This window comes from Mauremys mutica, chromosome 1 (genome assembly GCF_020497125.1).
Source record: "Mauremys mutica isolate MM-2020 ecotype Southern chromosome 1, ASM2049712v1, whole genome shotgun sequence".
Classification (NCBI taxonomy): domain Eukaryota; kingdom Metazoa; phylum Chordata; order Testudines; family Geoemydidae; genus Mauremys; species Mauremys mutica.
In genome coordinates, this window is record NC_059072.1 from 215,536,879 (window position 1) to 215,560,693 (window position 23,815).

The window sequence follows — 23,815 nt, forward strand, 5'->3', positions numbered from 1 at the left end:
CATGCTGTGGCTCCTCTTTCTTCATCAGGAATGCAAAGGCAGTTGGTTAATCTGCAAATCGGGACAACATAGAAGTTTTTCACTGCCCTAGAACATGGCTTCTCCTCAGCTGTTTTAGGAGCTTTAACACACCTTGGCTATGAGTTTATTTTCAAGAATATGCAATTATTGCCAAACAAAAGCACACCACCACTGTACTTCATAACAAAATTCCTCACAACCTTCATAATCTGGCATTATAGTTTTTTTTTAATTTAAACTGAAAGCAACTAATTCAACACACCAGTCAAGCTTTCTCCAGTTTATTTATATAAACAAACAAATGAAACACACAGACACACTGAAACAAAATAGTTAAATAGCCAAGAGACTTCCAGTGGAATTCATGGTCTATTCACATTGTCGCAGAATCATTCTCAACTTGTAGTGTTTCCTGTTCATGTTCTTCTTAATTAGCATTTTATAGTTGCACATAGCAGTGGCATGCTAAGTAGCTTTATATGTGTGGTTGCACATGGTGGGGCCTGTTCACACTCTGGGTTCTCCTGGCATCTGCTCCAGGTTAGAAAATCAGACTGGAGAGGGACCATGTGTTGTAAACTATCTGCAATTCACACACTGCTGGGCTACCTTGCACAGCTCAGAAAATAGAGGGAGCTGGCCAAGATCCCTGGGAAGTGAATTGATTCAGCATATGTCCAGGATATCTTCCAGTGATGGAGCTCCTATATCATTCTGTTTGGAGTTTTAGATTGGCAGACACTATCATGTACAGCAGCAGAGTTGCCTTTCATTCACTGGCAGAGATGCATCTATAGGAGCAATGGGGTACAAAATAAGAAAGAAAGGATACATTATTTTCACTGAGGAAATGGAGCGAGAGAATACCTAACACTATCTCTAGTCCATTAATGTAGTCCCAGACTCCTAGTTTCTCATCACAGTAAATGTACATTTCACTGGGATTTCTGTTCATATCAAATAAATAGAGTAGCCCAAATGCCCTAATTTGTTGGCTAGAGGATGTGAAATACCGCCTGGTAGATAGCCAACCATGCCTGTGTCTAAAATCTATGTGGCAGAGCTTGCCAAATTTTCCTGCACTAATTTGGCACCTACATAGCATGATATATTCAAAACCGGGAGAAAACTGTAAAATGCCCTCAGTAGATCCCCTAGCCTTTTTCAAATACACATCATGATGCAGGAAAAGGAGTACCTCTATCACTGTGGATGGTTATGCTTTCCAGAATTAAAGAGTAAACCATAGGAAAGATGTTTATAGAAGATATATAGGAAAGTTCATAGACTATGCATAACAGCTCTTAAAAATATAGTTCAAGCAGTTTAAACATAAAGCCCAATTGCAGTTTGTAAAGATGGAGATGACAGTATGTGATAAATTAACTGAGAGCTGCAATCAGATATACGGTATAAAACTGAAAACCAGATACTTTTACACTACATTAAAGTTTATGCTTCTAGATTAAACAATGAATTAAGGAATGAGAACCACATTTAAAGCTCACCTCAGTGTCAGAGTTGAAAACTACCCCTTATAAATACTTAAAGAAATGGGAGGAAATGCTTTATTATGCTTGAGGAGTTTAATACATTTTGCTAAACATCATTGGCTACATCTGTCTTGTATGCAGAAATAGTGGCAGAATATATAAACTCTTCATGAATATAGAAACAATGGGTAGGTCACTCATGGCTGCTTGAGCATTCCTGGTATATTAGCCTGACAACAATAGACTACCTGTTTTTTGTGACGTTCCTTTTATTATTCACTTAACTCTTTGTTGCTATTATGTAATTGTGCTCTTTCAAAAAGAATGCAATAAGATTGTGTATTGGAAGTGCAAAGAGAGTGGTGAGGCTGCTAGTTTGGTGATAGGCAGTGCACTGGGATTCAAGACAGCTGGGTACCTCTCCTGGCTCTTCCACTGACGTGATGTGTGTCCTTGGGTAAGCTATCCAGTTTATTGCACTGAATGTAACATATATTATTACCTGCCTTGTGGGCAGGTGAAGTATGCAAGCAGCTCATGGCCCTCAGAGACTGAGTACAGGCTCTTGAGACAATATGTGCGGGAATTAGGGGTACGGAGAGTGCTGCAGCACCCTGGCCCATGCTTGGGGCTCTATTTCTGGTCCTGTTCCCAGGGTCCTGCAGCTGCTAGTCCCATGCCTGGGGTCCCGACTGCTGGTCCTGTGCCAGGGGCTCTACTCCTGATCCCGTGCCTGGGGTCTCAGCTGCCGGCCCTACACCCACACCCAGCTGTGGCCTCAGCCTCTACCCCTTACCCCTGTCCATGTCCCCCCTCCTGGAGCCACAGCTCTGGGATAGAAATTGCATGCTTGAATAGTGAGAGTATAGCAGTAGGAATACAGTACCAACCACCTAACCAGAATAGAGATGGTGATTGTGAAATGCTCAGCGACATTAGAGAGGCTAAAACTAGAAAACTCAATAATAATGGGGATTTCAAATATCCGCATATTGACTTGGGTGTATGTAACCGCAGGAAGGAATGCAGAGATAAAGTTGCAGAATGGAAATGGAAAAAGTCATCCTTTAAAAATTGAGAATCAAATTTTACTGAGGAAAAAAGAAAAGAACATAAGCTCTTGCAAGTCAATTGTAAAAATATAATTAGGATGGACAAAAAAGAATTTGAAGAGCAACTAGTGAAAGATTCAAAAAATTAACAACAATTTTTTTAAAAGTACATTAGAAGCAGGAAGCCTGCCAAACAATCACTGGGAACATGGATGATAGACGTGCTAAAGGAGCACTCAAGGAAGACAAGACCATTGCGGAAAAGCTAAATGAATTCTTTGCATTGGTCTTCACTGCAGAGGACGTGAAGAAGATTCTCATACCTGAGTCATTCTTTTTACATGACAAAACAGAGGAACTGTCCCAAACTGAGGTGTCAATAGAGGCGCCTTTGGAACAAATAGGTAAATTAAACAATAAGTCAGTGGAACTCACATATGAAATTGCAGAACTACTAAGTCTGGTATGTAACCTATTACTTAAATTGGCTTCTGTACCTGATGACTAGAGGATAGCTTTTGTGATGCCATTTTAAAAAAAAAAGGCTCCAGAGTTGATCCTGGTAATTATAGGCCAGTAAGCGTAACTTCAGTACCAGGCAAATTGGTTGAAACTATGGTAAAGAACAGAATTCGGAGACACATAAATGAATATGATATGTTGGGGAAGAGTCAACATGAGCCTTTTGTAAAGGGAAATCAATCTCACCAATCTTTTTGAAGAACTTGAGGGGTTCAACAAACATAGACAAGGGTGATCTATTTGATATAGTGTACTTGGATTTTCAGAATATCTTTGACAAAGTCCTTCACTAGAGGCTCTTAAGCAAAATAAACAGACATGCGGGATAAGAGGGAAGGTCCTCTCACGGATCAGTAACTGGTTAAAAGAAAGGAAACAACGGGTAGGAATAAATGGTCAGTTCTCAGAATAGAGAGATGTAAACAGAGGTGTCTCCCAGAGATCTGTACTGGGACGAGTATGATTCAATATATTCATAAATGATTTGGAGAAAGGGGTAGACAGTGAGGTGTCAAAGTTTACAGATGATACAAAATTATTCAGTATAGTTAAGTCCAAAGCTGACTACGAAGTCTTACACAGGGACCTCACAAAACTGGGTGACTGGGCAACAAAATGGCAGATGAAATTCAATGTTAATAAATGCAAAGTAATGCATATTAGTATATATCTTGAATATGCATACAAAATTACTGGAGCTAAATTAGCTTTTATCACTCAAGAAAGAGATCTTGGAGTCATTGTGGATAGTTCTCTGAAAACATCTGCTCAGTGTTCAGTGGCAGTCAAAAAAGCTAACAGAATATTAGGAACCATTAGGAAAGGGATAAATAATAAGACAGAAAATATCATAATGCTGCTGTATAAATCCATGGTATGCCCACATCTTGAATACTGCATGCAGTTCTGGTCACCCCAGCTGAAAAAAAAGATGTTAGAAATTGAAAAGGTTGAAGGGCAACAAAAATGATTAAGAATATGGAACAGCTTTCATAAATGGAAAGATTAAAAATTCTGGGACTGTTCAGGTTAGAAAAAAGACGATAAGGGGGGATATGATAGAGGTCTATAAAATCATGACTGGTGTGGAGAAAGTGAATAAGGAAGTGTTATTTGCCCCTTCACATACCACAATTACCAGGGATCACCCAAATGAAATTAATGAACAGCAGGTTTAAAACAAACAAAAGGAAGTTCTTCAAGCTGCGGCACTCGCTGCCAGGGGATGTTGTGAAGGCCAAAAGTATAACTGAATTTAAAAATATAGAATAAGATAAGTTAATGGAGGATAGGTCCATTGGTGACTGTTGGCCAAGATGATCAGGGATGCAGCCACATGTTCTGGGTGTCTCTAAACTTCTGATTGCCAGAAGCTTGGATTGGACAACAGGGGATGGATCACTCAATAAATTGCTCTGTTCTGTTCATTCTGTGGGAAGCATCTGGCACCAGCCACTATCGGAAAACAATGATACTAGGCTAGATGGTCTGACCCATGTGGTTATGCTTATGTTCTAATTCGTGTCCCTGCTCCATGTCTTTATTTCCCTTTTTACCATTTTTTTTCTATCCTGTATATTTAGATTGCAATCACTTCTTGGAAGGGAAATGTCTTACTCTGCTTTTACAATGGCTAGCAAAATCCCTGATCCCAATTGATGCCTTCTAGGGACTACCATTGTACAAATAAATAATAATGATGTTGACAGTATAAACCAACTGGAAGTTGTTCTAGTGGTGAACAGGGTTTCACTAACACTTTTACGAACTGTTGAAAATACAGTTGTCTGTGCAAATGATGACCCTGATCAGCCAACCTCCTGTTTGAAGAGACAACTCCAAAATATCCTCCATCACAGCAAGCAAAATCGCGTTTCACACTAAGGCCCCTCCAGTAGCGCAAAGCAGCTTTAAAGCGTCACTAAGCAGGCAGCTGAGGGATCTCTCTAACTTTACACCATCCCCATTGCCCTTTCCCAGTGTAAGGGCTGTGTCAGGTGTGGGAAGTGTGTATAGCTGGAGTTCCAGTGTGTCTAGCATAATGTCATCTATGTGGCTGTTCTAAGCTGAATAATTTACAGCTTCACAGAGGGCTGACCTGATCCCTAGCAGCCTTGAGGAATGGTGGAGTACAAAGATGATGGAAGGCTTTGTCAAGGAGAGCTCTGTTGCATCAGAGGGTTAGGGCCTTTGAATAAAACTCTACTCCCTCTTTATTTGAAGACCAGTTTGCATAGGTTCTGTGGGTGTTTGCTTACAGCAGGTCCAATTAAATATATGCCTTGCTGTGTTTGACCAGTCACTCAATACAATATTTTTATAAATGGTATTGTTAGATTTTAATTCTAAAGCATTTTGTTGATAAAACTTCTTGTTTATCTTCTCTTTACCTTCTGGTATTTGTGTGGCAAGTCTGTTAATTAGAGGTGAATTTGGCTAATTCAATCACAATGGAAAAATTAGTCATGCTGTTAAAATTATATTTAATTCATTTGAGTTTGTCATCTGCATATTGCTGTACAGTAACTATATTAAACGGTAAGATCTGAAACTTTTCTGGCAGTGAGACTTCCTTTTGTGAGCTACTTCAGCCATCAACAATTACAATAAACTTCTAGAACTGCTGACATTTCTCTCAAAGTGTGTGATAAAAGTCAAAGCCAACATGGTTCAAGTGAATCTCTCAGCCTATCTGTCTTAAATCTTTGTAGCTATATTTGCCTTAGCATTCAAAAGCCTAACATTCTGTGAAAAAATTAAAAACAAAACTGACATATTTTGAGGAAGCCATTGAAGGTTTACAAACTTACCTATAGCACAGCTCACTTTCCATTATCTGGTTGTATTTTAGCACTAGTATCACACTTGCTTTAATAATTTTATACTGTGCTGCTGTGAGTCTGCCAAGAGTATAATCCTTAATAATGGTAGTCAGTGATCCAGCAACAGCAAATTATTGTACTGATTTCTCCCCTGCTCCACCCAGGAGGGCAACCTGTTTGCCAAGTAAAGAAAAGGCCTGGAAACTCTCTTGTAAGAAATCATTGTATAGAGAAAATACAAGCTCAAAAATACAGGAGGAGTTCCAATATGTATTTTAGCCAAGAATCCAAAATTCTAAGGCACGTTGTGTTAAATATACCTTTAGGGATAGTTTGGATGTGCATACACTTACATGAAAATAGAGATGTGCTACTTTTTCTCTTAAAAAAAAATATTAAAAACAGCCCATTTAAATAGAAGATAACTTACGGTACATTATACTTTTACCATTTCCCAGATTACGAACATTTCCTACTTCTGAAACACAAGCCTCTGATGATAAACTGCTATGTGCGTTCAGTGAATGAATTATTATATTAATCATTGAGATTTTATTTATTATTAATTAGTGAATGGATACATGTTTTTCATTTTTAATTGCCAGTGAAGTCTATTCTGATGTGTTGGGTGTAATTTAGAGTGTTAGAACCAGCAATGGGGTGGACAGCGAAAATCGCTGTGCTTTAGACTGGAACATTATAGTATAAATACAAGTGAAAACGATCAGTCAGTGTTATTCTGACTGATTATTCACTTCTTCACTGTTGACTTTGGTCTGGAACTCTCAGTTTCTTGAAAATGTCTGTATTAATGTTTAGTGAAGTCTTTGTTTATGAGAGGGAATGTTTTCTAGTTTACATTTTTAATGTGTTTTTACAGACAAAATATTGAAACATTAAACAATTCCTACTTTTTTTCTAATTCATAACAAAAAAAAATGGGTCTCCCTTTAGAAAATGTTTGACTAACTGCAACATTTTCCAGATTTTCCTTTGTTCAACTGCCAATTACAATTTTCTTGCATTTAATACACCATATTCCTAGATTGTCTTTATTTGGAGCTAATCATTGGCAGTCTCTTCACAAGCACATTTTTGCACTGCCTGAGCACTTGTACAATTAAAGAATGAAATCCTGATCCCAATGACTCATTGATTTCAGCAGGTCCAGATTTTCATCCTGGTCAAAATGAAATCAGACCATTTTCTTAGTCATATGTTCTTCTCTTTGACATTCATTCATGGTGTGCAAAAACCATAAAGAGAGAATTGTCTACATTGATGGCTGACGTTTGCAGGTTCACTTAATAAGAGCACCCACAAGTTTGTAAGCTTATACAAACCTTATCCAAATCATCTTTTACCATATATAAGCTGGGCTTGAACAGTAAACATTTAATAAGAAGGATTATCCTTCTCTATGGTGGTCTCCTAATATATTGAACTAATTAGTTTAGTATGGAGAATTGCATTTCCCACAGTCCTTTCTCAATTTTAGCACTGCTTATGAGAGCGGAGGGGAAGCGTTCAAGGAATACTGTACACTTTCTTTCCCCTTTAGGGAAAATAAAATAGAAAAAAGAAGGAATCATAAATAGAAAACAGTTTCCACTGATCAATATATCTGAAATGCTAAAGTCAATTTGACTTTTTCTAAATTACTAAATTATTCTTCAGTTTATGATCCTTTATATATCATTTTTCTTACACTGCCTTCTTCACAATTTTCCATTGAAACCTACTATAACAGTAACACTATTTTGATTTCCTATATACAAGCCTAATATTTGATGGCAGACTCTGTTTCTTCTCTCGTGGTGGGTAAAGACTCAATTTGGTGTAGAGCTGAAACACTTGATATCTGTTCCTATGATCCAAGTGCAGTGATCCAGATGAAACACCTGAAAATTAGTAATCCAGAAAAGCTAAAATAAAATGGGACAAATTCATTGAGCATACATGTACATACATGTAATTATGACTGTGGGGTAGAGATGTTATAGTTGGCCATTCCATTATGCACCCATATTTTCAGTCTAATCATTAATTTTTTCAGATATTTTCCTTCTTTATTTTTTGGTGTTGGCCCAAGAGTCATGGTTTCCAATAAATAAATAAATACACGCATAAATAATAATAATAATAATTAATAATAAATAATAATAAAAATCTGAACATAATCGGAACAGTATAGAGATGGGCCCCAAATAAAATTTAGATCTGGATTCATAGCTGTATGAATGGAAAGTAAATGAATTGAGGGAGATAAAGGTATAGTGAGTGTGTGGTAAGGAAGTGCATTGTGAGTAGATGATGGGAAGTGGGAGTCGGGAAAAAGGTAAAAAATAAGGATAGTGGTTGAGGAAAAGAGGAAGCAAGTTCCAAACTTCCAAACATGCTCAGTAGTTGTTCTGAGCTTGTTCACTAGAGTAATTGTAAAAAACCAACCCAAAGTATATGAAAACAGTATCTGTATATGAAAACAGTTAAATGACTTTTTTTTTTTCATCTTTCTGGTTCCGGTAAAACTATCCTTGCCAGAAACACCTTTTATCCTTGGCTCAAAGATACATATAAAGAGCAAATTATTTGACATTGGAATGCATAAGATAACATTTCTTTTCCCATACTGTTTTATTGTTGTTTCTTTTCAAAATAAAGTGGAAAGAGAAGAGAAGGCCTCATGCCACATGTCAAAATGTCAGTGATGTTTCTGCAGTCCTTGGTAGTGCCTCAAAGTTGTAATTTAGCTTTAGCCAAACGATAGGGGCTACCAGTGATTACAGTGAGATTTCACCAGGCTTGTGTGCGTGTGTGTGTGGGGGGGATTTGTGTTCAAAGTAATGTTGCATGTCTTTTATAAAGGAACGTTGAATGGGGAAAGGATCTAATTTTTTTTAAAGCCTAAAATTGGTTTTAATTTCAGAGGAGGATATTGTAAATGATTCACCTTCCACCTCAGTGGTTGAGTCCTGTGATAGCAGTCATGAGGTTAAGATTGGTTTTAGAAGATGGAATTTGTGAGGAAATTTCAGTAGCACAGGGAATAGAAAAAAGAAAGCAATCATAAGGAATCTGTTGTCAAAGAAGAACTGTATTGCTCTGGGAGCTCAAACTTAGTTACAGCTATAGTACTATCATTTTAGCCGATAAAATAACTCCATGAGCTAATTTGTTATGCATGGTCCCTTTCCAGTTTTGCCCACATACGTTTACTTAGCACTCCTATTCTTCCTGCTATATTAAAATTAGGAGTGCAGGGAATGGCAAGGTAACTGTTCTCAGGTTGGGTGCATACTAATTCCCATTCATCTCCAAAAGTCTGAATTTTCTATCTTTTCAGAATTTTTATTCTTTATTGAAATCTCTTGTGCTTTCGTGGTGTATTTTTGCAAAACACTCATTGTGTCACACTTACTAATGTAGAACTGTGCATATCAAAGGCTCAGGGATAAGAAGGGATCTTTTTCTCTTGTATTGCTTTTGTTCTTGCAGGCGGCTGTGCTGAGGTGTAGACCATTCTTAAATCACCAAATACGCCAGGGATATATAACCACTGGAGCTGAGGTTACACTTAAGGTTGCTGAAGTGTTTTAGTACCCCCTCTTTCCTGTTTTCAGTTGCTCATAACTCTTTCCAACCCTTTTCAGCACTCTGATTTTAAGTAGGAGGCCAAGTCACCAAGAAGGAATGGTGTGGCTATTGCACAGATGGGAGTGAACTGCATCATTCTAAGATCCCTGAAGCAAAATCCAGGGAGCCTAAACAACTGAGCCCTGAATGCAGTAGGGATTTGTGCCCCATTTTGAATTTCTCATGTGTGCATTATTAGGCTCTATAGGTTCCTAGGCAACATACACCTTGAATAAAGCAGGACTCCTGAACCGGTTGTGTACTCAAAACTTTCAAAACGTCCGATATTCTGAATCCAGTGCAAGATGAAAAGTTGCTTCATTGAGTATGAAATAGGTGCTCACAGTGAATGTTTTATTCAATATGCACATTGGGTCTCAATCTACAGTGCTGTGTCCTTCTGTAGTCATTTTCATCTGTGCAAAGTGGATATAAAACATCGCCACCTGGGTAGATGAGTGGAGAATTCTGATTTGGTAGTGTTTTGTACTTGTGTGCAGAGTGCCTCATACCCTGTGCAGTGGAGAATCAGGTTATCGGACTGGAGTTATATAAGAAAGGGAGTTCTGGTGGTATCTAGCCAAATTTTTCCATATTATGGATTGATAAAACTCAAATGCCTTTAAAAAGTTAAACAGTCAAAATCAGAAAACGTAGAGTTAAGATTTCACATGCCACATTAACTAACTCTTCTCCTTTGTGTGTGCATTATGTTAGTCTTTAGTGAAATGATCTCAAACTATTTCTCAGGCAGTATAATAGATCATAAGTCTGTCTGCAGGCTTGCAAGTAGCATCTTGTTAGTTGCTTGGTTAATGACTGTTGGCATCAGAGGAGTTAGCTGTAAGTGACTAGAACTATGCAAACCCTGTAGAGTTCACTCGCCAATGGGGTTTGCAGACTGAATTTTATTGTTTTGTCTCACATAAATGGAAGTGAAACAAGCTCTCTGGATGTTCCTAGAAGTTCATGTTTCAGTTCCAGTCTCCTCCTTGTTCAGGAGTCCATCATTAATCCTTAGACATTCATTCAATGCCATTGACTCCTGAGCCTCACCTAAACCATCCAGGTTAATAGGGGTGCACTTGTAGACTTTTGGGGATGGTTGAGAGAGACTGATACCTGGAGGGAGAAAGGAAACATGAATTTTGAAGCTGTACAAACATTGTTCTCCTATTATATCACTCCTCGATCCCAGAGGGTTAGTGAATGAAGCTATTAATTTTATTTTTTAAGTTAATTTGGGATGGGGGGGGCTTCCTTTAACTGAAAATACTGCCTAACATATGGGGAGTGGGCAGGGAAATATTGAGAGGTAGCATACTATGTTATCATAAAATGAAATACACTTTATTTATATTGTGCCTCAAAAGAAATATCATTAGTCAGTAAAAAAAATATTTCTCCTTCTCTTCATTTTTACTGGTGGTATACACAATGTCTTTGGTTTGTGATATTTTTCAAATAGAAATTTTTCAATTAGAAAGCTTTTGCAATGCAAATGAAAGTATGCTATACCACGGTACGGCAGATGCCTTCCAAGAATCTGCTGTTGTCTGGCCTGATTTTCAAAGGTTCTGACTATTAACAGCTCTCATTGACTTCAAAGAATCATAGAAGATTACAGCTGGAAGAGACCTCAGGAGGTCATCTAGTCCAACCCCCTGCTCAAAGCAGAACCAATCCCCAACTAAATCATCCCAGCCAGGACTTTCTCAAGCCAGGCCTTAAAAACCTCTAATGATGGAGATTCCACCACCTCTCTAGGTAACTCATTCCAGTGCTTCACCACCCTCATAGTGAAATAGTGTTTCCTAATATCCAACCTAGACCTCTCCCATTGCAACTTGAGATTGTTGCTCCTTGTTCTGTCATCTGCCGCCACTGAGAACAGCCTAGCTCCATTCTCTTTGGAACTCCTGTTCAGGGAGTTGAAGACTGCTATCATATCTCCCCTCACTCTTCTCTTCTGCAAAATAAATAAGCCCAGTTCCCTCAGCATCTCCTCATAAGTCATGTGCAACAATAATTTCTGTTGCTCTCCGCTGGACTTTCTCCAATTTGTCCACATCTTTTCTGTAGTGAGGGGCCGAAAACTGGACTCAATACTCCAGATGTGGACTCACCAGTGTCAAATAAAGGGAACTAATCACTTCCCTCGATCTGCTGGCAATGCTCCTACTAATGCAGACCAATATGCCGTTAGCCTCCTTGGCAACAAGGGCACACTGTTGACTCATATCCAGCTTCTTCTCCACTATAAACCTCAGGTCCTTTTCTGTAGAACTGCCGCTTAGCCAGTTGGTCCCCAATCTGTAGCAGTGCATGGGATTCTTTCTTCCTAAGTGCAAGGCTCTGCACTTGTCCTTGTTGAACCTCATCAGATTTCTTTTGGCCCAATTCTCCAATTTGTCTAGGTCACTATCCCTACTCTCCAGCATATCTACCTATCCCCCTAGCTTAATGTCATCCATTGCTGAGAGTGTAATCCATCCCATCACCCAGATCATTAATGAAGATGTTGAACAAAACCGGCCCGAAGTCCGATCACTGAGACTCTCTGCTTGATACTGGATGCCAACTAGACATTGAGTTGTTGATCACTACTTGTTGAGCCCGATGATCTAGCCATCTTTCTATCCATCTTATAGTCCATTCATCCAATCCATACTTCTTTAACTTGCTGGCAAGAATACTGTGGGTGACTCTATCAAAAGCTTCGCTAAAGTCAAGGTATATCACGTCCACCGCTTTCCCCTTATCCAGTGTCAGTTATCTCATCAAAGAAGGCAATTAGGTTGGTCAGGCATGACTTGCCTTTGGTGAATCCATGTTGACTTCAGTGTCATCTGCGTATGCTCAGAACTTCTGAAAAAAATCAGGCCATGAATGTTAATATTTATATTTTGGCAAATTATTACTAACTTGTATTTCATTAATATCTGGTGTTCCCAATCAGGAAATAGGCTCCCATTGTGTTCTGCCCTGTACAGATAATGCAGTGAATACCACTGCTGTCCTAAGGAACTCGGGATAATTTAAGGCCTTAAGTGACACTGTACCAGTCTACCTTTGAGACTGCCTGCTCCCTAACCTCTCGTTTTAAGACCTGAGATTGGTGTGTCAACCTCTTGAGTGTCCTATACTCAAGCGAATGAGGGTCTGGGATGTTCACCTGAGGACTACTTACTGTGAAATTTTCTCCCGTGAATCAAAGCTTACAACAGCATCTGAGTTATGCTTAATGTTTTCAGTTCTCTTTTTAGTTTGTGTTTGTGGGATTATTTATAATTGTTTCATGGTGTATCAGTAGGATTTTTATATGCTGGTTCCAGAATTAATTCTGGTTACTAGTTCTTGCTGTCCTGTATAATCTGCTTTGTTAGACTCATTATGAAGGGTTCAAAGGCGTCTTCTAAACCTAAAGAACCAATTTCTATTCACTTCTCTAAGGATGGATGTAATTTAAATGTCTATGTAGCTTGACTGAGGTGCCAATAGAGAACATTAGGAATTAAAAGGAAAATTATATTTTCCTTTTGTGTGTGTGTGCGCACATTCGGGATGGTGTGTGTGTGTGTGTGTGTGTGTGTGTGTGTGTGTGTGTGAGAGAGAGAGAGAGAGAGAGAGAGAGAGAGAGAGGAATGAGGGGCTTGTTGTAAGTGTAGATCCTGCTGATGGGAAATGAAATTGTTGCCTAGGATGTTTAGTCTGAAAAAAGAACAATGGTAAAAAGGATGATGCATGGTTATTTTTCTTCTTTTTCATTATTAAATTTGTATTAAGGCGATGTGACAGTGTTCTGAGCGGTGCTTGCGATATTGCACTGCAGTGAAAGTGAAATCAATGTTCACTATCAAAACAACAGTATTATATATTTCTTAATCTTCTTTTCTCTGCATTATAGATATGCAGTCACTAGAGTTAGTTCTAAGTAGGGATGTAGGAAATAAAAAAATCTCCGATCAATGCACAGAAAACATACAACAGTGAAGAGTCCTAAACATATTTGAAGCACTAATCTCAGACACAGCCTGAAAAGCCCACCAAATTCAGTTATCAAGACACACCCCGGGCACTCAAAACAAAAAGAATAGTGTGGGGGGAGAGGAGGACGGAGTGAAATTCTCAGTACTACAAACATTTTTATTTTTTAATATTGCCCCTTTCAATACATTTTATGGCTCAAAGTATTGGGGCGATGGACAGTGTTCCACCCACAACACTAAGATTTCAGTAATCCTGTAAAATACCCTGCTACATAAAAAAAGAATTAAATGACATTTTTAGGAGGTGTCTGAGTTCATTTCCTCCACTAGGCATCAGATAGTTGATGCCTGTCTCTATTAGCCCATAGAGGTCCTGATCCAAAGCTCATTATAGTCAATGGAAATTAGTGTCACAAAGGATCTTAGTTCTGTGCCATACTTGAGGCTTTGCAAAGACAACTGAGTAGTGTGTAGTTTTTTCTATTACTTCCTTTACTGTCTTTTAGACATCCTTCCTCTTCAGTTGCTTTATTATTATAGCTATCTTATAACTTCAGCTAAATGTTGAGGTTATAACATAGTTTCTGTTCTCAGCCCAATTCAGACCACTCTCCTAATGCTGGATAAATTCTGTTGGGTCTGTTTTTAATAATCTCATATTGGAGGAGATTAGCTCAAGAACAGTATGAGGTTAATCAGACAAGCTATTTTTGAGTTAATGGTATTAGAGGGAATTTTTCTTAATTTTTTTTCTCTTTCATAACTGAAAAATGGCTTTATCTAAAGACCAAGTATTTTTACACTTATTTCCCTCCCTCACTCCCAAAAAGCATAGTTTAACTGCACTTCTACCCCGATATAACACTGTCCTCGGGAGCCAAAAAATCTTACTGCGTTATAGGTGAAACCGCATTATATCAAACTTGCTTTGATCTGCTGGAGTGTGCAGCCCCGCTCCTCCTGGAGCACTGCTTTACCGCGTTATATCCGAATTCATGTTATATCGGGTCGCGTTATATCAAGATAGAGGTGTATTTGAAATCCTTGGGTCTGATTGCTTGGTCTAGCAGAGGCCTGACCCCAATTTTCCTCTCCCTCCCATCCTTGGCTTGCCCCAGGAACTCCCCCTATGCCTGCTGCAGAGGCAGAATCCCCAGCTACTCTTTGGCAAAGGGGATGAAGGCAAGGGGACAGGATTTTGATCCCTTGGTCTTTAATTACATATTTCATTGTTTTTCTACCAGCATTCTAAACTTCTGTACAGTGTTTGCAGAGTCTCTAAGTGCCACGCTTACTGATATAGTACATCATCTACAAGCTATACAATATGAGCATCACTGTAGACATTAAAATGTTCACAGGTACAACCCATACCTTACTTTTTATAGCCAGGAGAGGGACCACTACAGAGCTCCTAACCCCTATTGACCACTATGGCCTTTTAAAGATACTTAATTATGTGTCAGAGGTCACATCTGGCATTTCACATACTATCCTTACAGGACCCTTCTCCAGCTCACCATTCAACTATAGGTGGGATGGCTATTCACCCCTTATGTTTGTTTTAAACTTGCTGCCTATTTCATTGGTTGACCTTGAGTTCTTGTGTAATATCAAGGGGCAACACTCTCATTCACTTTCTCCATACCATTTATGATTTTATAGTCCTCCATCATAGCTTTTGATATGGTCACCAAAGACGATCTATGGGCTATTCTGCAGAAACTGGGCTGCCCAAGAAGGTTTATACAAATAATCTGTTCCATGACCACATGAGAGTGCAAGTTCTCTCCAGTAGTGACTCTGACACATTTCTAATCTCAAATGGACAGAAGCAAGCCTGCATACTTGCTCCAATGCTGTTCAATTTGTTCTTTGCCTGGGTCCTCAGTCATGCCACAGTGGACTTGGATCAGGTGATATACATCCGCTACCAACTCATTGGCTTCCTCTTTGAACTTTGAAGACTCAATGCTAACACCAAGACACTGGACAGACTTCTCATCAAGGCACTTTTAGCAGATAACTGCACCTTGATGGTTCATAGACGTGACGATCTTCAGGGCATCATTGATAGATTTTCTGAAGCATCCCAGCTCTTTGGCCTCACCATCAGTCTCGGGAAGACAGAGGTCTTGTTCCAACCAGCATCTCATTCCAATTCTGCAGCACCAGCCATCTTCATTCAAAGTACGCAGCTGAAAAATGTGGTTCAGTTCATGTATTTGGGCAGCACCATCTCGAAAGGTGGCTCTCTTGATAAGGAAATAGACTCCAGAATTAGTAAAGCCAGCCATGCTCTTGGCTGACTCTGAACAAAAGTCCCTAACCAACACAATATTTGTCTCTCCACCAAATTGAAGATCTGCAGTGCAGTGGTTCTAACATGTCTCTGGTGTGGCTCTGAGACATGAACTCTTTGCAAACAGCACATTAAACAGCTTGAGCAATTTCACATGTGCTCCCTCTGCTCAATAATGAACATTCGCTGGCAGGACTGAGTGACCAACATTAAGGTCCTTGAAAGAGGAAATTGAGGAAATGCTATTGAGAGCACAACTTAAGTGGACTGAACATGCCATAGTAATGGAAGACCACTGCCTCCCAAAACAGATCTTGTACTGGGAGCTGAGTCAGAACAAAAGAAAGAAGAGTCATCTGTATAAGCATGTCAGAGATAACCTGAAGAGCAATCTCCAGTTGGCTGGAATCAGTCTCAAAGAATTCAAGCAAATGGCTCAGAACAGGACTCAATGGCTCTCTTTGACAAGATCAGCATGTAACAGGTTTGAGCAAGATTGATGAAATCGTCTGCAGGCTGCATGTGAAAGGTACTACAGAGCTATATCATCAAACATAATAGACACTGACTTCCTATGCCCTCAGTGTGGCTGACTCTGTGCATCAGGGTTCAAACTTCAGTGTCATATGCGTAGCCATAGATGAGAATTGCAACAATATGATCATCATTGTCAGCAATGGACTGCAAACAACATCATATCCCCTCTTAGTTGTCTCTTTTCTAAACTGACCAGTCTTTTTGGTCTTTCCTCAGATGGAAGCTGTTCCGTAGACCTAATCATTTTGTTGCCCTTCTCTGTACCTTTTTCAAAATATTTTTATATGGATTAGCCAGAACTGCACTCAGTATTCAAGGTGTGGGTGCACCATGGATTTATATAGTGGCATTAGGATATTTTCAGTCACTTTTCTAATGGTTCCTAACATGGTTAGCTTTGTTGACTGCTGCTGCATTTGAACAGATTTTTCAGAAAACTACCCCTGGTGACTCCAAGATCTGGTTCTTGAGTGGTAACAGCTAGTTTAAAATCCCTCATTTTGTATGTATACTTGGAATTATATTTTACAATATGCATTACATTGCACTTGTCAACATTGAATGTCAACTGACATTTTGTTGCCCAGTCACCCAGTCTTGTGTGACTCCTTTGTAATCTCCACTGTCAGCACTGGACTTAACAATTTGAAGTAATTTAGTATCATTGGCAAACTTTGACACCTCAGTGTTCACCCCCTTTTTCAGACCATTTATGAATATGTTAAACAGCACAAGTTCCAGTCCAGATCCTGGGGGACCCCACTGTTTACCTCTCTCCATTCTGAGAGCTGACCATATATTCCTACCCTTTGTTTCCTATCTTTTAACCAATTATTGATTGGTGAAAGGACCTTCCCTCTTATCCCATGACTGCGTAGTTTGCGTAAGAGCCTTTGGTGAGGGACCATGTCAAAGGCTTTCTGAGAGTTAAAGTACACTATATCAACTGAATCATCCTTGTCCACATGTTTGTTGACACCCTCAAAGAATTCTAATAGATTTGTCAGGCATTATTTCCCTTTACAAAAGCTGTGCTGATTCTTTCCCCAACAAAAATTTGTTCGTGTGTGTCTGATTATTCTGTTCTTTACTCTTGTTTCAAGTTATTTGCCTGGTACTAAAGTTAGTCTTACTGGCCTGTGATTATCAGGCTTGACTCTAGAAATATATTTTTAAAGGTGTTACATTAGCTATCCTCTAGTCATCTGGTAGAGGCTGATTTAAGTGATAGATTACGTACCATACTTAGTAGTTCTGCAGTTTCATATTTGAGTTCCTTCAGAACTCTTGGATGAATACTATCTGGTCCAGATGACTTATTATTGTTTAATTTATCTTTCTGTTCCAAAATCTCCTGTACTGACATCTCACTTTGGGATAGTTCTTCAGATTTGTCACCTAAAAAGAATGGCTCAGGTGTGAGGCTCTTCTTCACATCTTTGTCAGTGCAGACCAGTGCAAAGACTTCATTTAGCTTCTCCTCAATGGCTTTGTCTTTCTAGAGTGCTCTTTTAGCACCTCAATCATCTTGTGACTCCACAGACTTTCTGTTTCTGATGTACTTCCAAAAAATGTTGTTAGTCTTTTGCTAGTTGCTCTAAACATTCTTTTTTGACCTGCCTAATTATGCTTGACTTGCCAGAATTTATTATCCTTTCTATTTTCCTCAGTAGGAGTTGACTTCCAATGTTTAAAGGATGCCTTTTTCCCTTTAACCACTTTTTACTCTGCTAGTTAGCCATAGTGGCTTTTTTGTTGTTAAGTATCAGAGAGGTAGCCATGTTAGTCTGGATCTGTAAAAAGTGACAGAGAGTCCTGTGGCATCTTATAGACTAACAGACGTATTGGAGCATAAGCTTTGGTCTCTGTCTGAGGGGTTGGAGCAAATGCAGTTGCCTGGCTGTAGATGATGGATCATGTGGTGTGTCCAGGATGGAAGCTGGAGGCATGAAGGTAGGCATAGCAGTCGGGGTGGGGTGGGGGGTGGGGTCGGTATAGGATGGTGTTAACATGACCGTCACTTATTTGTACCATGGTGTCTAGGAAGTGGACCTCCTGTGTAGATTGGTCCAGGCTGAGGTTGATAGTGGGGTGGATGCTGTTGAAATCGTGGTGGAATTCGCACTGAGGTACAACCGCATTTGCTCCAACTCCTCAGACAGAAACCAACACCTACAAGTTCTTGACCATCCATTCTCAAAACTACGCTACCCACACAAGGAAATAAGGAAACAAATCAACGGAGCCAGAAGTGTACCCAGAAGCCTCCTGCTGCAAGACAAGCCCAAGAAAGAAACCAACAGAACTCCACTGGCCACTGGCCTTCACCTACAGTCCTCAGCTAAAACCTCTCCAATGCATCATCAGTGATCTACAACCCATCCTGGACAATGATCCCTCACTTTCACAGGCCTTGGGGGGCAGGCCAGTCCTCACCCACAGACAACCCACCAACCTTCAACATATTCTCACCAGCAACCACATACCGCACCATAGTAACTCTAACTCAGGAACCAATCCATGCAACAAACCTCAATGTCAATTCTGCCCACATATCTACACCAGTGACACCATCACAGTGCCTAACCAGATCAGCCACAACATCACCGGTTCATTCACTTGCACATCCACCAATGTAATATATGCCATCATGTGCCAGCAATGCCCTTCTGCTACATACATCAGCCAAACTGGACAGTCCCTTTATAAAAGGAAAAATGGACACAAGTCAGATATTAGGAATGACAATATACAAAAACCTCTAGGAGAACACTTCGGTCTCCCTGGACACACAATAGGAGATTTAAAGGTAGCCATCCTGCAACAAAAAAACTTCAGGACCAGACTTCAAAGAGAAACTGCTGAGCTTCAGTTCATTTGCAAATTTGACACCATCAGCTCAGGATTAAACAAAGACTGTGAATGGCTAGCCAATTACAAAAGCAATTTCTCCTCCCTTGGTGTTCACACCTCAACTGCTAGAAGAGGGCCTCATCCTCCCTGATTGAACTAACCTTGTTATCTCTAGACTGATTCTTGCCTGCATATTTATACCTGCCTCTGAAAATTTCCACTACATGCATCTTATGAAGTGAGTATTCACCCAAGAAAGCTTATGCTCCAGTACATCTGTTAGTTTATGAGGTGCCACAGGACTCTTTGTCGCTTTTTTGTTGTTATTTCTCTTTTTTTTATTTGAGGTATACATTTGAGCCTCCGTTATGGTGTTTTAAAAACATGTCCATGTAACTTGGTGGCATTTCATTCTTTTGACTTTTTGTTTACTTAGACTCCTCATTTTTGCGTAGTTCCCCTTTTTGAAGATAAATGCTACTGTGGTGGGTTTCTTTGGTATTTTCCCCCACAAGGATATTAAATTTAGTTACATTCTGTTTGCTATTACCGAGGCATTCAGCTATATTCACTTCTTACATGAAACACAGGATCTGACCTAAGACTAAATCAAAAATTGCTTCTCCCCTTGTGGGTTTCAGAACTACTCATTAATGGTATCTAGAAATTCTTTCTGAATACTGTATCTTACCCTTTAAACATCCATTTCTTTCTCTTCCAAAGAAAGGAAGAGAATTGGAAAAACATAGCTTAAACATACTGTTTACATATATTTAACTTGGCTACTTTCAAAATAATGTACAAGACCAGAACTCCTAAAAAAGAAGATCTAGAAAACAGAGCAATTAGATTTTAATTTAGTTGGTTTGTTTAGTCTAAGCAAAGAACCATTCTTTGGGGCTAAATTTTATATAGAGTGATTAATGTAAATGAAGTCTAATGAGGCTCAGTGTAATTGAGAGTCTGGAATCAGTCACCTTTTATCAGGGTTGTTATAATGAGGGTTCATCATGTATGTGTGCTGTAAGAGTATGTGTGTGTGTGTGTGTGTGTAAAATACACAATTACAGGCATATACTCCACTCATTAATAACACAACTTCTGCTGATACGTGTCTCAGCTGTAGCTCATACTAATTAGCTGATAGACTAATTGGGTCATATGAAATAAAAAGTAGATGATAGTCAGTCAAGCAGATTAAAATTGCCTGTTCTCTAATTGGTTTATACAGGGGCAAGAGAAATAAAGTAATTTGGAAAATTACTGACTTGTATTGTTAGCCACAGGCTTCCACTCAGTAATTATTTGTAAAAAGTTGTCCATATAAAATAAAACATTTACAGTGGCACTGATTAATACAGTGAAGATCCTCTCTCTAAACTTTCTTGCCTGACCTCTGCCTATGTGCTTAAAATGTATGTTGTGGGCTTTGAAGGCCGAGTAAGAAGCCTTTGCTTGCCTCTTACTTTTCTAAATAGAATAGCTCTAAAAGAACTGAGATGTACTACAAGTGTTGTATATAGTAGCTAAGTCTACTGTGTATCCCAAGGTGGTGTTGCAGGAAGTAGTGCAGTAAGCCCACTGTTACATGGAGCTTGCAACATGAACGCTGAGTTACATGCTACATGTGCTTCCATCGTCTTCTTTTGGCCACCCATTACCTATTTTAACTCTTGCTGCTTTGTGCATCTCCATTTTCTACTTCCTGAATTGTTTGTTGTTACGTTAGAGAAAACTTAGCCAGCTGGTTGCCTGGAACAGCAAACATGATCTCCTTGGAGGAGGCAGTCTGCCTTACCAAAGTATGATTAATATTTGATGATAATGTTTTACATGTTTACAGGTTCATAGAATCATAGAATATCAGGGTTGGAAGGGACCTCCTGAGGTATCTAGTCCAACCCCCTGCTCAAAGCAGGACCAATCCCCAACTAAAACATCCCAGCCAGAGGTTTGTCAGGCTTGACGTTAAAAACCTCTAAGGAAGGTTCATGGTTCCAAGAAATTCTAATTTGTTTCATTGATGAAGTTTCTTCTTCCATTGGAAGCACACATTGGTTTCCTATAGAGAGGCAACTATGAGTGCCGGTCTGCTGCATTGACTTACTTATGGAAATGAGCAGTGAAGTATTTGGTTATACACAGAAGTTACATGGACTTTGCAAGCAAATTTCTGTGTAAGGAAACACAAAATCTAGGTCATGTTTTGGATCCAGAGAACTAAATTTCCCTTGAATTTGTCCAATTTAATTATTCTTCTTTTTAAAACTGTTCTTGGTATATTCAAGCATATTTTAAGTAAGATGTATTTATGGAAGGAATGATTAATGACCAAGCTGGCAAACATTGTTTTTGGTTTTCATTTAGCAAATAAAATTGAATTATTTGTTTAAATCTGAAAGCACTTTAGATCAGTGGTTCTCAAACTAGGGCCACCGCTTGTTCAGGGAAAGCCCTTGCAGGCCGGGCTGGTTTGTTTACCTGCCACATCCACAGGTTTGGCCAATCGCGGCTCCCACTGGCTGCGGTTTGCTGCTCCAGGCCAATGGGAGCTGCAGGAAGCAGCGCGGGCCAACGGACTTGCTGGCCGCCCTTCCTGCAGCCGCCATTTGGCCTGGAGCAGCAAACCACGGCTAGTGGGAGCCATGATGGGCCAAACCTGCAGATGTGGCAGCTAAACAAACCAGGCTGGCCCGCCAGGGCCTTTCCCTGAACAAGTGGCGGCCCTAGTCTGAGAACCACTGCTCTAAATAACATTTATATAAAACCAAGATGTTCTTAAATGAAACCAGAGGTAAATATATACTGGTATACTAGCTTTCAATAAGTACAGAAAATTGGAAGTTACCACAAGAGCAACAGCATTTTTTTAAAAATTGAAAGTAGATGTAGAAAGAATGCTGTTTCTTCATTAAAAACAAAACAAAACAAAATAAAATGAATTGTCAAGTTTCTTCTATATTGTAAATAACAACTTGTCTATACAGGACAGCTAATCCAGGTTAAGATAGGGTGTGAATCTTAAATGAAGTTATTTCTGATTAACTCCCTGTATTAGAGTTAATTAGGAATAGTTAATCAGGAATAGCTATTCTGGAATAATTTACCATGTAGATAAACCCTAAGTAATGATCTACTCATTTTTTTTCTCTTTCTGATTACTTGTTTCAAATGTTACTGTTAGAGATGGATCCAATAGCCTAGAGAGAAAAACATCCCTGAAATTTGAAGAGATTTAGAACCTGAATCTAGATCTGGATTTTAATTTTGCAGCTATCCCATCTAGTTGTTATGGTACTGAGTCATTTATCATTAGCAGTTATGGACCCTTGAATATTTGATTGCTTGGACGATTTTCTGAAGTAATTAGTGAAAACAGAATCCATGTCACTGTACAAATGATCTTTAAAAGAAAAGGAAACATCATATAATTTAGGTCTAGTCTACACATACCACGTCACTGATTAAAATAGAGGTGTCATTTGAAATCAATTTTAGTTGAACCAGTGTATCTTTGTTTGGCCAGAAATTTAAAACTGGCAGTTTACATTTAAGCTGTGTTGGAAAGTTTATAGGCACAAGCTAAACCAATACCACCAAATTAAAAATGATAGAAGTGTATCCATACTGGGGTTTGGCCTGGTTTAAATAAATCTGTTTTCAAACAAGTTTAAGTTAAAGCAATGTGACTTCAGAGTAATGTTAAGTCCTTAGAGAGAAGACACATTTATACTCAGCTATGTAGCATGTTTTACCTCTTGTAGAAAACCCTGATATAATATTATCAACAGTAGATGGTGACTCAGTGCACCATCAGAGATTGGTGCCCCATCTACAGATAAAGGTTTTTATGCCTCTAGTTACAACTGTATACAAAAGATACTTATCTATCTACCCTATTTCTCTAAATAACATGAATTAGGTTAGGTCAGAGCAAAAACCTTTGAGGTTGTGTAAAATGTGGGAAACACTTAACAGAATTAAAATACAGGGGAAGTCAGCAAGGAATTTTTCCATAAAATACAATGTTTATAATAAAATACAACTTGTTTATATAATCAGAAGAGTAATAGACCACTTCCTCAGTGTGGCATTCAACCCATTGCTAGGACACTTATATGGAAACTGGCTTTCCCACAGGAATACTCCTTAATATCTCCCAAACAATAAATTTATTGTCTATCTCATAATTCCTGTGCATGAAGAAGGGGAAGTTGAACTGAGATTAATCCTTTGTTAACATACTGCCCCAGCATCTTCTCCCACTTTGCTTAGAATCTTACAAAGTACAGAGTAAAGCCACACAGTTATGATGATTTGATTAATATGTTCAGATGTGGATCATAGTGTTGATGTATGGAATGGGGTGAAGGACTGATATGCAAATAAAAACCTTATACAGGTTATCACACGGTACTCACTCACCGCAGTTTCCTCCTCATGGTTCAGCCCTTCAGCCAGGTCACTAGGTGGTTTCTCCATCTAGGTATAGAGTCTCACTGTACCTACTGGCCAGGCAATGCCACTACATCAGTGGCTCGTAGGGTAATCTAGGACGAGCTCACTATTCCAGGTTCTACCCCAGGGACCC

General features: G+C 39.1%; 1 protein-coding gene across 11 annotated transcripts in view; it reads left to right on the top strand.

Annotated features, from left to right (window-relative positions):
* The window catches only part of DMD (dystrophin), a 2,044,659-nt gene that overhangs the window by 376,971 nt on the left and 1,643,873 nt on the right, over window positions 1-23,815 (top strand). The window lies entirely within an intron of this gene.